Source organism: Chiloscyllium plagiosum, chromosome 29, assembly GCF_004010195.1.
Source record: "Chiloscyllium plagiosum isolate BGI_BamShark_2017 chromosome 29, ASM401019v2, whole genome shotgun sequence".
Lineage (NCBI taxonomy): Eukaryota > Metazoa > Chordata > Chondrichthyes > Orectolobiformes > Hemiscylliidae > Chiloscyllium > Chiloscyllium plagiosum.
The window spans coordinates 477518-492768 of record NC_057738.1 but is presented as its reverse complement, the minus strand read 5'-3'; the positions used below and the strand labels follow the sequence as shown (position 1 = coordinate 492768).

The window sequence follows — 15251 nt, the reverse complement described above, 5'->3', positions numbered from 1 at the left end:
TCCTCTCACCATGATCCCTGTCGCCTTCTCCGTACCAGCCCACAAAACCTATCTTGTCTTGGGCCGCAGCTCCCCAAAACCGTTTAATCTCAAATGTTAGCAAATACAGCCTTTAAACTCTTGACTAATCTGTTATCACTGATAACATCTTGGTGAACACTGTGTGAGCTATTCAATAGCAGTCTGTTCACGTTCTTCTGTGTATAATCTCAGTCCACATTCGCATATGACCATCAGCTATCCTATACTTGTTTGTTGATCAGTCTTCTGCATCTATCTTTTGTAGAATCCCTACAGTGGGGGAAACAGGCCATTCGGCCCAACAAGTCCATACCGACCCCCCCGCAGAGGAACCCACGCAGACCCATTCCCCTACCGCTCTCCCTTTACCTGATCTACTCTATCAGTTTACACTCACTCCATCCGCAGCAGCCAGTCAATAATTCAATCTAAATCCAAAATTACCGCTCACACGCTCTTTCCGTCACTCATAACCTTTAATATGTACTTCCGGCGGTGGGTGCTGACGTCGGTTCCGGTGGAGGGGGGGTGTTTGTTGGTGTTGTTCCCGGATGTGTAGCGGTTTTTGGTGAGTGTCATCCGCAGGCCGCCTCGGAGGGGGAGGGGGGGAATGGGACAGAGACCGACACCGGACCCCCCTCCCCCCCCAGACACTGACCCCAACACACAGCCCCTTCCCCCAGGCACGGCCAGTCACTGACTCGTCAGCACATACCAGATCCCCCAAATACGGCTGGTCACTGATTCTTATCAACACGCTGCAGATTCCCCGGATATATCCGGTCACCAACCTATGTCAACACTCGAGCAGCCCCAAACTGCATGAGTCCCTTCACTATCCCCGGTCACCTCTTCAGTCCCACTTTCATGGACACGGCCGGTCCCTGACCCCCATCATGACCAGTCTCTTCCTGCGCCTTTACCCTAGTCATGAAGATCAGTCAATATTGTTTGAATGGCCAGAGTAGTCTATTCTTATTTTCTATGTTTCTGTAATCACCCCGCTTCTTTACTAGGAGGTCAACAACCTTACCTTCACCAATTGGCGTAGCCACTCATTATCTCCCAAACCCTATCAATACACTAACTTCTTGCTGTGATTAGTCACTAACCCTGATCAGCCACCTTCATCCACTCCCAGCTCCAGGCACAGCCAGTCATTGGAGTCGTAGGTAAATATGGTAGTGAAGAAGGTATTTGCTATGCTTTCCTTTATTGGTCAGTGCATTGATTATAGGAGATCTCACATTGCGGGAGAAGGTTGGTCACTGATCCCCATTAATTCCTCATCTCTTGGACTTGGCCGGTCACTAATCCCCAAACACCCACCCCTCCCCTGATATCACCAATAAGTTACATACTTACACCAACCCCGTCCCTGAGAAACTCTAGTGATGTTCTTGTACAGAGCTAATTGGTCTCCAGCAATCAATTACCATCTTTCTTTGTCTTATGTATGCTTCCAGCCAGTGGAAATTTTTCCTGATTCTATTGACTACAGTTTTGTTAGGGCTCCTTACTGCTATAGTCGATGAAATGCTGCCTTAATGTCAAGAGCAGTCGTTGTCACTGCCTCTGGGATTCAGCTTATTTGTCCATGTTAGAACCAAGGTTACAATGAGGTCAGGAGCAATGTTTCCTCTTAAGTTTGGTATCTATGTTGTTTATAGTATCAACTTCTACTTCAAGAATTCGCTGCCGCACAAGGACCTTAGAGGCCCGTATGCAAGTAAAAATGTTGGTAAGGAGCTTGGGTAGTCCTGACAAAACTCAAAATGAATGTCACAGGGCAGCCTGTTGCTGAGTAAGGGCCCTCGATAGCATTGTTGACAACCCCTTCAATCGCTGTGCTGGTCACCAAGAAAATGATAGTTCCCAGTTAGAATTTATCCTGCTTCTTGTGCACAAAAGAAATATCCTAGCAATTTTCTACAGTACTGCATCAACACTAGTGTTGTAGCTGTGCTGGAACAGCTTTTGCTAGGAATGCAGATTCTACATTCGATTTGTATACTAATTCTGAGCTCTTTAAGTGAAGCTGCAGTCATCCAGGAAAGCGAATTGTCAAAGACAGAAATGGGAAGTTGAGTGTGGACCCTGTGGAGATTGAAGAGGTGCTAAATGAATATTTCTCATCAGTTTTAACTCAGGAAAAGGGGAATATGGTAGAGGAGAAGAATGAGATACGAGATATTAGACTAGAAAGGATCGAGGTTGGTTACGAACAGGAGTTATCAATTCTAGAAGGAATGAAAGTAGACAAGTCCCCTGGGCCGGATGGGATTTATTTGAGGATTCTCTGGGAAGCTAGGGAGGAGATAGTGGAGCATTTCACTTTGATATTTGTGTCATCGTCTACAGGTTTAGTACCACAGGATTGGAGGATTAGAAATGTTGCGCCCTTGTTCAAGAAGAGCAGTAGAGATGACCCAGGTAATTACAGATCAGTCTGTTGTAGGTAAGGTTTTGGAAAGAAAAGGATTATAAGAGATAGGATTTATAATCATCTAGCAAGCAACAATTTGATTTCAGATAGTCAACATGGTTTTGTCAAGGGTAGGTCATGCGCTTCTCCAGCAACACATTTCCATCTCTGATCTCCAGCATCTGCAGACCTCATTTTCTCTTGTTGGAGAACATGCAGAGGGTGATTTAGCAGTTTGGATTAGAAACTGGCTTTCTGAAAGAAGTCAGCGAGTGGTAGTTGATGGAAATATTCAGCCTGAAGTCCAGTTACTAGTGGTGTGCCACAAGGATCTGTTTTGGGACCACTGCTGTTTGTCATTTTCACAAATGACTTAGACGTAGGCTTAGGTGAATGGGTTAGTAAATTTGCAGATGACACTAAAGTCGGTGGAGTAGTGGACAGTGTGGAAGAATGTTACAGGTGCAGGGGGACTTGGATAAACTGCAGAACTGAGCTAAGAAGTGTCAAATGGAGTTCAATGCAGCTAAATGCGAGGTGATGCACTTTGGGAAGAATAACAGGATGGCAGAGTACTGGGTCAGTGGAAAGATTCTTGGTAGTGGTGTTGTGCAGAGGGATCTTGAAGTCCATGTACATAGATCCCTGAAAGTTGCCACCCAGGTGGATAGTGCTGTTAGGAAGGCATACGGTGTGTTAGGGATTGAGTTCCAGAACCACAATATCATGCTGCAACTATACAAAACGCTGGTGCGGCCACACTTGGAATATTCTGGTCGTCCTGTTATAGGAAGGATGTGGAAGCATTGGAAAAGGTGGAGAGGAAATTTACCAGGATGTTGTCTGGTCTGGAGGGAAGCTTTTATGAGGGAAGGCTGAGAGACTTGGGTCTGTTCTCATTGGAAACAAGAAGGGTAAGAGGGGATTTTTAGAGCCATACAAGATGATCATAGGATTAGATAGGGTAGACAATGAAAGTCTTTTTCCTAGGATAATGACGTCAGCTTGTACGAGGGGGCATAACTACAAATTGAGAGGTGATAGATTTAAGACAGATGTCAGATGCAGGTTCTTCACTCAGAGAGTGGTAAGGGTATGGAATGCCCTACCTGCCAATGTAGTTAACTCAGCCACATGAGGGAGATTTCAACAATCCTTGTATAAGCAAATAGATGATGATGGGATAGTGTAGGTAGATGAGCTGAGAATAGTTCACAGGTCGGCTCAACATCGAGGGCCGCAGGGTCTGTTCTACACTGTATTGTTCTATGTTCTATGAATTCCGTCCCACTCATACAGACTCTTTGTGACTATGATCAAATACTGACTGGGTAACTACTTTGCAGAAGTTGTCCATTCATCTCCTGAACATGACCTTGAGCTCGTAGTTGCTTCTAAATTCAATTCTCCACCTTGCTTCCATACTTTTGTTGTTTTTTTCTGTGACCTCCAGCAGTGGTAATGAAGCAAAATGCACCTTATTTTTTGACAGCACATTGTGTAGTCTTTTGGACTCATCATTTCAAGTTCTAATCTCTGCCTTTGTACTGGTCATCATCCGAGCTGGTTTGGTTTATGTCTCTATTTTCTTTTCTTTCAATTTGGATCCCAGCTTTCATGATCCTGTCACTCTCACATTTAGATTCAATTTGTTGTTTCTTTACTTGATCTATGATTAAATATTTTTGCTTTGTAACGTGTAACATTCTATGATTTAATCTTTCTTGTCCTCTATCCTATTCCTTGATCAGAATCTACTTCATTTTCCTCTTCCTGATACAAGGTCCCAAACCTGAAACATTGCTTCAGATACAAGGTCCCAAATCTGAAATATTGCTTCAGTTTCTAAGAAAATATTTGTATGCTGCACTGATCCACCTTTGATCCATGTACAACCTGTTTCCTGCTTTGTGCACAGCCTGCTGAATTGTGGGCCCTTTACTGTTTGGACTTTTGTCTTTTCAGCATTCTGAAATCTATTAATAAATGGAGAAGGAAATGGAAGCTGGAGAACTTGGGAAAATAAATAGTAATATGTTGAAAAGCCTCTATATTATAGAGGAGGAGTTGCTGGATGTCTTAATATGCGTAAAGGTGGATTAATCCCCTGGACATGTCTAGGTATAACCATAAGACCATCATAAGACATAGGAATGGAAGTAAGGCCATTTGGCCCATCAAGTTCACTCTGCCATTTAACCATGACTGATGGGCATTTCAACTCCACTTACCCACACTCTCCCTGTACCCCTTAATTCTTTGCGAGATCAAGAATTTATCAATCTCTGCCTTGAAGATATTTAACGTCCCGGCTTCCACTGCGCTCTGTGGCAATGAATTCCACAGGCCCACCACCCTCTGGCTGAAGAATTATCTCCTCATTTCCATTTTAAGTTGGCCCCCTCTAATTCTAAAGCTGTGCCCATGGGTCCTAGTATTTCTGCCTAATGGAAACAAGTTCCCAGTGTCCACCCTTTCAAAGCCATGCATTGTCTTGTAAGCTTCTATTAGATCTCTCTTCAACCTTCTAAACACTAATGAATACAATCCCAGGATCCTCAGCTGTTCATCATATGTTAGGCACATCATTCCAGGGACCGTCCATGTGAATCTCCGCTGGACACGCTCGAGTGACAGTATGTCCTTCCTGAGGTGTCGTGCCTAAAATTGGACACAGTATTCTAAATGGGGCCTAACCGGAGCTTTATAAAGTCTCAGAAGCACATCGCTGCTTTTACATTCCAACCTTCTTGAGATAAATGACAACATTACATTTGCTTTCTTAATCACGGATTCAACCTTTAGAGAATCCTGGACAAGCACTCCCAGATTCCTTTGTACTTCAGCCTTATGAATTTTGTGAGAATCTAGGGAAGGGATTGCTGGGCCCCTTGCTGAGAGATTTGTGTCATCGATAGCCACAAGTGAGGTGTTGGAAGACTGGAAGTTCACTGATGTAGTGGTACTATTTAAAGAAAAGTGGTAAGGAAAAGGCAGAGAACTATAGATCAGTGAGCCTGACGTCAGTGGTGGGAAAGTTGTTGGAGGGGATTCTGAGGGACAGGATTTACGTGTATTAGGAAAAGCAAGTGTCATCCCATTCCCACCTCTGTCAAAGCAAAGCACTCAGAGACACAGTATAGTTTTACCTCCTTCATCTTTATTCCAGGCCCTGGAGGGAGACAGCACAATCAGCCGTGTGTGCAGGAACATGAGTTCCCAGTCTTCTCTCTTGAACAGCAGTTTCTTAATGAGTTATACAGACATTTTACAGGAGGAGCATCCAGATAAGACAACATACATATTGATTGGATGACCGTTACAATTAGCGAATGTCAATAGTAGAGATTAAGCCTTCTGTTGTTATACAATGAATGTTCTTAACCTTGTTAACTGGCTTCACAGAATGAATACTTTTCCCCTTTTTAACTGACCTTACATACTGAATGCCTCCAATATTGTTAAATGGCTCGACATAATGAATGCTTTTCCACTTTTTTAACCCATTACCCTTCCCTCCAGCACCCCATTGTTAACTGCAAGTTCTTATCTGAACTAAGTCATGCTCAGCTGAACCTCTTGTTTCACAAAACTTAAAACTATCCCTATCCTTTCTCACAAGGACTGCTTAGGGATAGTCAGCATAGCAACGTGGGAAATTGTGCCTCACTAACTTGATTGAATTTTTTGAAGAAATAACAAAGAGGATTGATGAAGGCAGAGTGGTTGTTGGAGGTTGCTTTTTGGACTGCAGGCCTGTAACAGTGGTGTGCTGGATCGGTGCCTGGTCCACTGCTTTTTATCATTTATATAAGTGATTTGAATGTTGATGTAGTTGACAGTGATGAAGAGTCCAACATGACCTTGATCAGATGGGTTGAGGGGTGGCAGATGAATTTAATTTCGATAAATGTGAGGTGCTGCACTTTGGAAAGGCAAATCAGGGTGGGACTTATGCATTTAATGGTAAGGTCCTGGGGAGTGTTGCCAAACAAAGAGACTTTGGAGTGCAGGTTATTAGTTCCTTGAACGTGGAATCACAGGTAGACAGGATACTGAAGAAAGGGTTTAGTATGCTTGCCTTTAGTGGTCAATGCATTGAGTTTAGGAGTTGGGAGGTCATGTTCCATCTATACAGGACATATTTTAGGTCACTTTTGGGTTACTGCATTCAATTCTAGTCTCCCTGCTATGGGTAAGATGTTGTGAAACCTGAAAATGTTTCTGAAAAGGTTTACAAGGATGTTGCTAGGGTTGGAGGATTTGAGCCGTAGGAAGAGGCTGAATAGGCTGGGGCTGATTTCCCTGGAGTTTCAGAGGCTGAGGGGTGACCTTATAGAAGTTTATAAAATCATGAGGGCCATCAATAGGGTGAATAGTCAAAGTCTTTTCCCAGGGTTGGAACAGTCCAGAACTAGAGTGTATAGATTTAAGGTGAAGGGAAAGATTTAAAAGGGAGCTAAAGGCCAACCTTTTCATGCAGAGAGTGATGTGTGTATCAAATGAACTGCCAGTAGAAGTGGTGGAAGCTGGTACAATTATAACATTTAAAGGCATCTGGATGGGTATGTGAATAGGAAGGGTAGGGATACAGGCCAAATGCTGGCAAATGGGATCAGATTAATTTAGGATACCTTGTTTGCACGGACAAGTTGGGCCAGAGGGTCGGTTTCCATGATGTACCTCTCTGTGTCTCTGTTCATTTGCAGGGGTTCGTCTCTTGCAGGGAAAAGGAATTCCTCTAGGCTTTGCACCTTCTAAATTAAACAAAAGCTTGGGAGACAATGTTTCTTGATGCGTTCATGTGACATTTCTCAATCAATCAGAGGTGATTTGCCATTTTTAATAGTTTAAACAGAGTCTTCAGGGTAATCGTAAATGAATCTGCACCCTGTTTGTTATGCAGTAAAATTTGTGCTCTTTTACAAGATAAAAAGCTTCAACAAAAGCTTCTTTCTCTTAACGATATGAACATAAATAACCATAAAATAACCATAAGTGGTGATACTTTTGAAGTGTTACACTCAACAACTGTCCAGATTTTCACAAGAGTACAAAATTGACCCATTTTATTCCATCCATGTGCAAACAATCTATCGTCACCCTCCCATAACTGATTTAATGTTTTCACAGGTAGGTCTGTGTTTTCACATCAGCTATGTTCATTCCTTTTACTGTAGTGATTGCTGTTAGTGTCAAAGAGAACTTCCTGATATTATGATTTGGAGGAGCTGGTGCAGGACTTGGGTAGACATGGTTAAAAAAAAATCACACAACACAAGGTTATAGTTCAACAGGTTTATTTGGAGGCGCTCCAAATTCCTGATATTAATTAGTTCTTTTACCTCCTTTAACTTTACTCCCCCTGTCCTTGTGTAATTTGAATGGAATAATTTTAAATGTGTAACTTTTCATTATTTTTTACCATCTTTAGAATTAGAATCCCTACAGTGTGGAAATAGGCCCTTCAATCCAAGTCCACACTGACCCTCCGAAGAGTAACCCACCAAGACCCATTCCCCTACCCTATATTTGCCCCGACTAATGCACCTATCCTACACATCCCTGAACAATATAGGCAATTTACAATAGACCAATTCACCTAATCTGCACATCTTTGGATTGTGGGAAGAAACCCACGCAGACACAAAGAAAATGTGCAAACTTCACACACAGTCGCCCAAGGCTGGAATCAAACCCGTGTCCCTGGCGCTGTGAGGCAGCACTGCTAACCACTGAGCCACCGTGCTGCTTATGTTCTTTTTTTCTTGTAAGTTCATTCTGTTCAAGAGTCTGTGTTTTTCTGGTGTATCCCCATAATACAAATATATAACATTATAATCATGACTCCATCTTTGACTGTCGCCAGAGCTAACATATTAGTGAACAGAACCAAACAGAATCTTGTTGATGGGAGCACTAAACTTAAAGCATGCTTCTTTGCAACTACCGTTTCATTTTTGGTTGGTTCTTTTGGATGAGCTGAATTTGCTGATGTAAGATACTATATGCATTCTTCAAAAAATTGCAAAGTTGTGTTTAGTCATTGTATGATATAAATCTTGAATTTATTTTGCCTTTGGTGTTCATAGGCAAGGTGCTGCATTTTGGAAAAGCAAATTGGAGCTGGAATTATACACTCCTGGGGAGTGTTACTCGATAAAGAGACCTTGGTGTGCAGGTTCACAGTTCCTTGAAAGTAGAGTTGCAGTAGATAGGACAGTGAAGAAGGCATTTGGTATGCTTTCCTTCATTGCTTAGAGCATTGAGCATAGGAGTTGGGAGATCATATTGCGGCTGTACAGGACATTGGTTAGGCCGCTTTTGGAATATTGTGTGCAATTCTGGTCTCCCTGCTATTGGAAGGATGTTCTGAAGCTTGAAAGGGTTCAGAAAAGATTTGCAAGGATATTGCTAGAGTTGGAGGATTTGAGCTATAGGGAGAGGCTGGATAGGCTGGGGTTGTTTTCCCTGGAGTGTCAGAGGCTGAGGGGTGACCTTATAGAGGTTTATAGAATCATGAGGGGCATGGGTAGGATAAATAGACATGGTATTTTTCCTGGGGTGGGGGAGCCCAGAACTAGAGGTTTAGGATGAGAGGAGAAAGACATAAAAGGGACAGAAGGGGTAATTTATTCTCGCAGAGGGTGGTGTGTGTATGGAATGAGCTGCCAGAGGAAGTGGTGGATGCTGGTACAATTACTGCATTTAAAAGACATCTGGATGGATCTATGAATAGGAAGGGTTTAGAGTGATATGGGTCAACTGGTGGCATATGGGACTAGATGAGGTTAGGACATTCAGTTGGCATGGAAGGGTTGGACTGAAGGGTCTGCTTCTATTTTGTATATCCCTATGACTCTATGTCCTATTCCAAAAACTTGAGTGCATTATTGGATGTGCCATCTTTCAGATACAGTGTTTTCTCAGATGGCTCTAAGATTCACCATTAGCCCTCAGACTCATTTAAAATATTTCACTGCATTATTTAAAGATCAGAGGAGAAAACTCCAATGCCCTGACCCTCACAACAGTGTTAGGCAAACTATTGGAGAAAATAGTGAAGCAGAAAATCAATCTCCATTTTGAAAGGCAAGCTTTGATCAGGGATAGTAAGCATACTTGTGACAGCTACCTGATGAAGGAGCAGCGCTGTAAAAGCTAGTATTTCCAAATAAACCAGTTGGACTATAACCTGGTATTGTGTGATTTTTAACTTTGTGATAGGAGACAGGGGTTAGAGATGAAAGACCTTTTGTGTGACTGGAGCCCTGTGTGCAGTCGTGTACCATAGGCATCAGTGCTGGGGTCCTTCATGCTGGTGGTATTCATTAATGATGTCAATGAGAATGTTGGGGTGATGGTGTTTTTAGGGGAGCGGCATGTGGCAGTGTGAGGGAGAAGAGGTGAGGAGATGATAACTTTGCAGATGTTACAAAGAGTGAGCAAGTGGTTGACAGTAAGGAGTCTCAGTGTGATGATGCTGCCCCTTTAACAAGGTTAGATTGTCATTTTTTTCAGAAGGATTGTAAAGCCAAAGGTTCTATTTCATCTGTGTTTATCTACTTGAAGAAGCTTTTAAGTTTAAAAAAACACACACTTATACAATGAAAGGAGAATGGCCAGTTGTTAAGGCTGCTGGTCAAAGAAACAGCTACATGGAAGAAGGTGTTCCATGCTGAATCTCTCTGACATCTCTCTCTCCTGTAAACCCTGTGTTTGATTTTACCTTTTTTGCCAAGGGGTGTTTATGGGGATTGTTGCAAGAATTTGGAACAGCAGCATTAAGTACTGATAGAATCAATTGGGTTTTAAATTCTGTGTTCTGTTCTCCTTTGTTTGTGTTTCATTCAGTACTTTTAAATAACTTCTGTTTTGTTTCAAACTGAGGAGTTTTGGCCAGCTGCATCACTTCTGTAATGTCTACTATACACCTCCTTAAAACAACTAGGAAAATTAGCGTCTGGGCTACTTTCTTGAAATGTTTTGAGGGGGTCTGGCCTGGTCCATAACACTTAGTTTATTGGAGGATTTAAATAGAGTGGTCACATGAGCAGATCAATGGCAAATGGAATTTAATCATGTTAAATATGAGGTGATGCACTTTGGAAGAAATAACAAGACAAGGAGGTGCTCATTGAATAGCAAAACACTAGAAAGCTCATGAATGGGGGATCTTGTGGGGGTGGGTGGGCATATCTTTAGATCCCTGAAGGTGTTAGGGTAAATGAGGTAGTTAAGAAGGCATATGAGATGCTTGCCTTTTTCTGTTGAGGCCTTGATTATAAGAACAGAGAGGTTACGTTGAGCTGTACAAAATTTTGGTTAGGCCACAGCTGGCGTACTGTGTGCAGTCTAGTCAATAATTATAGGAAAGATGTGATTTCTGTGGGATGGCAGTAGAGGAGATTCACAGGGGTGTTGCATTTCAGCTATGAGGAGATGCTGGATATGCTCAGGCTCTTTACTTTGAAGCGGCGAAGATTGAGGGGGTATCTGACAGAGTTGTATAGGGTCGAGGGGCGTGGATAGGTAAGGAAGAAAGCAATTGATCTCACTTGAAAGGATCAAGGAAAGGGGTGGGGAAGGGAAGGGGCAAGGAAGGAATGAAACAAAGTGAACAGCCACAAGTTTAGAGGGGATTTATGAACAGATTTTTCATCGAGAAGATGGTGTGGATCTGGACGCGAGTTGAGGTGGATAATCTCTCAATCTTTTTAAAAGTAATTGAATGAACACTTAGTCTCGCAACATTCCAGGCTGTTAGCCTTGTGTGGGGAAAGTGGGACTACTGTAGGTAATAGACCCGATAGGCTGAACGGTCTCTTCTATAATATATGATGCTGTATAACCAATATTTATCTCTCCAGCACCATAAATAGAACAGATTCTAATGTCATTAACTCTTGACTCCCTGAAATTACAGATTCTGTCAGTCATTTAGTTTTAGTTATTGGAAAAGAGCATTGTGAATTAATTTTTCTTCATGACCAATGAATACTGGATAATCTGCACCTTACCTGTGTGATACAGGGTTTGTACATTATCATAATTGCTGCCTCCTTCAAAAGTTTTGCATAGCCGCATCTACTTGAAACAGTGAGTGAAATTCAATCATTCATTTCTTGCTTTTCTATTTCTTTTTGCAGTTACTGAGTTGATAGTGATCTTATTTCAGAATTTACTCTCAGATAATCTTCTCCCACCCCTAGGATGGTGATGATGCACAAGATCACTCTGATAGAGGAATAAGGGAAGACTGCTTGGTTCAGGTAAGCCTGCTATTTTGATTGATTTCTTCTTGGCTTTTCACCGTACCCTCAATTCTCACTTCACAAATGTAATATTGTGAATGTACTTGCACAAATTCAGTTGATGTTATTTTCTTGTGGCTTTTTTCATAAATCCATTATGAGCAAAACTGCTAGTCTTCCCCCTCTTATTACTAATTCCTACTTTAATCTTTCCCTACTCGAATTAAATACGATTAATTTAGTTCAAGGTATGTCCATGGCATTCTACAACCAAGCTTCTGTGCATGGACTGTGGTAACCACAGATCAATAACATTGTCAGACATGCATGTTTTGTTGATTCAGAGGATATCATATCACTGAGGAAGTGATGGATGTGGATACAATTACAACGTTTAAAAGACATTTGGAGAAGTACATCAATAGGGAGGGTTAGGAGGGATATGGGCCAGGAGCAGGCAGGTGGGGCTAGTTTAGTTTGGGATTATGTTTGGCATGGACTGTTTGGATCGAAGGTCCTGTGTCCGTGCTGTATGACTCTATATATGGCATGCTTGGTTTACCCTCAACTGAAGTATTTCGTCTACTTCTTGGTATTACAATTTGGAAAGGTTGTGAAGGCATTAGACAGCATATGCTAAGGATCTGTGAGAATATTTTCAGTAATGAGAAACTTTTAATTGTGTAGGAAGTTGAGAGAAAAATATGACTTCTTCTTGGAGGTGAGAAAATTGGGAGGAAATATTTAAAACCATGAAGGGTCTGGACAGTGTAGATGGGAAAAACTCTTCCCATTGGTGGCAGGGTTGAGGAGCAAAGGACAAATTTATAGTCATTGACAAATAGTCCAATTTTGACATATTTATGCAGTGAGTGGTTGGAATCTGGAATACGTAGCCTGTGAATGTGGTGGAAAGCTGAGTCCATTCAACTTTCGAAATGGATTTGGTTCATTATCTGATCTTTACCCACAGGGCAAAAAGCAGGACTGTGACACAAGGTGAATTTCTCCTTCAGAATGCCAGGATGGACTGAGTGACCTGTCGTGTAATGTTTCAGTCCTTCTACGATTTGACACTTTTTTTTGTTCCTCATTCAGCCTCCTTTATTCTTGTTCGTAATCTGTGGAATGCAAGTCTTGAAGCTAAACTTTGTTTGACTTCTTTGCAGTCTTTGTTTTTGCAATCACTGAATTTTATGCAACATTTCAGCAGCTGCTCCAAGGACTTAAATTGCCTGTGTTAACTAGAAAATAGCAATCTTTGGCAGCCATGTTTGGAATAGCCTTTCAATTTCCATTATTTAAATTCATCCTGTAAATTGGCTATTCTGGCAGGTTTATAAAATCTTCCAGGACTGTTAGTGGATATTAGTAAGAGATGCCTAAACTCAGCATTACATATCTGGTTTTCTGGGGAGACAGTGCTCTTATTGCTAGACTATTAATCCAGAGACTCAGACAATGTGTAGAGGACCCAAGTTTGAACCCCACCATAACAGTGCAATTTGAATTCAGTAAAAATGTGAAAATAAGTGTTTAATGATGACAATGAAGCCATTGTTAATTGTTGGAAAAGCCCATCTGGATCACAAATGCCCTTTAGGGAAAGAAACAGCCATCTGGATCCAGACCAAGTGACTCCAGACCCACAGCAATGTGGTTGACTCTTAACTGCCCCTGAGTAATTAAGATTAGGCAATAATTGCTGGACTAGCCAGTGATATCCACTTCCCAGAAAAGAATAAAAAGAAAATTGATGCTGTTCTCTATACTTGCTTTAAATTTACCAATTGAAGCAGTTTTCTGGCCATTTAATTGCAGTAGACTGATGGCATTTCAAGGCTTCTGCAGTTCTAGTTAGGAAAAATAACAATATTATCATCTGTTGTGAGGAAAATTGAATACAAAAATAAGGTTATGTTCCAGTTATGCAGAACACTGGTAAAAATGTCTGAGGAACGATGCACTGTATTGGTCACCTATCGAAGGCAGGATGTATGTGCATTGAAAACAATTCAGAGAAGGTTTACCAGAGTGATAGTTAGAATGAATGGATTGTCTCAAAAGGAAAATTTGAACTGGCTAGGTTTACAGCTGCTTGAATTTAGAAGTGTAAACAATGACTTGGTTGAAGCATAAGATTCTAAGCAGCCTTGACCGGGTAAATGCAGGGTGGATGTTTCTAATGGCAGAATCAAGAACTAGGGATCATTGTATAAAAATATATGGGGTTATTCATTTAACAGAGATTAGGTGATTTTTTTTCTCTCAATTGGTTGAGAGTCTTAAGTTGCCCTCAAACTGATGTCCTCTCAGTCCATGATTCCCTAACCCTCGGAAAAAGACTGAGTGCATTCACCCTGACCATGCTTCTCAGGATCTTCCAACCACTCCCTATAACTCGGACCGTTGTACATCCTTGTACTTTTTTTTTGTATTCTTTCCAGTTTAATAACGTCCTTCCTATAACAAGGTGACCAAAATTGAACGCACCATTCCATGTGCAGCCTCACCAATATCCTGTACAACAGCAACACAACTTCTATGCTCAGTGCACTGACTGATGAAGGCCAGTGTTCCAAAGGTTGCCTTCATTGTCCTGTCTACCTTGACTTTACTTTCAGAGACTGAACCTGAACTCCAAGGTCCCTCTGTTCCACAACGTTCCTTAAGGTCCTACTATTTACAATGAAACTCCTACCTTGATTTAACTTTTCAAAATATAAGACCTCACACTTATCTGTATTAAACTCCACTTGCTATTTCTCAGCCCATGTCCCCATCTGAACAAGGTCCTGCTGCAATTTCTGATAACCTTCCTCACTGTCCACAATAGCTCCTATTTTAGTGTTATCTGCAAACTTAATAATCATGCCTTGTACATTCTCAACAAAATCAGTGATATAACTAACAAATAGTTGGCCTCAGGCCTCCAGTCGGACAATCATCTTTCCATTATTACCTGCTGCTTCCTACCATCAAACCAACTGTGTATCCAATTTGCCAGCTTGCCGTGGATTCCAGACCAGCCTACCATATCAAACCTTATCAAAGGTCTGATTGAAATCCATATCGACCACATCTGTCGCCCTGCACTCGTCACCCTTCCTGATCATAGAACATAGAAGAATACAGCGAAGTAGAGGCCCTTCGGCCCTTGATGTTGCGCCGATCCAAGCCAACCTAACCTACACTAGCCCACTATCCTCCATATGCCTATCCAATGCCCACTTAAATGCCTATAATGAGGGAGAGTCCACCACTGCTACTGGCAGGGCATTCCATGAACTCACGACTCGCTGAGTAAAGAACCTACCCCTAACATCTGTCCTATACCTACCCCCCCTTAATTTAAAGCTATGCCCCCTTGTAATAGCTGACTCCATACATGGAAAAAGATTCTCACTGTCGACCCTATCTAAACCCCTAATCATCTTGTACACCTCTATCAAGTCACCCCTAAACCTTCTTTTCTCCAATGAAAACAACCCCAAGTGCCTCAGCCTTTCCTCATACGATCTCCCTACTATACCAGGCAACATCCTGGTAAA

General features: G+C 41.8%; 1 protein-coding gene across 13 annotated transcripts in view; it reads left to right on the top strand.

Annotated features, from left to right (window-relative positions):
* The first annotated feature begins 511 nt into the window (after nt 1-511).
* Nucleotides 512-15251, top strand: part of tbc1d7 (TBC1 domain family, member 7) — a 141025-nt gene continuing 126285 nt past the window's right edge. For 6 of the 13 annotated variants that reach the window (XM_043718996.1, XM_043719000.1, XM_043718999.1 and 3 more), the window contains exons 1-2: nt 513-589; nt 11596-11718. The gene's annotated coding sequence lies outside the window, so the exon portion shown is untranslated. Of the gene's footprint in view, nt 590-11527; nt 11546-11595; nt 11719-15251 lie in introns of those variants that run through there. The other 7 variants (XM_043719002.1, XM_043719001.1, XM_043718994.1 and 4 more) reach the window with 6 other exon arrangements.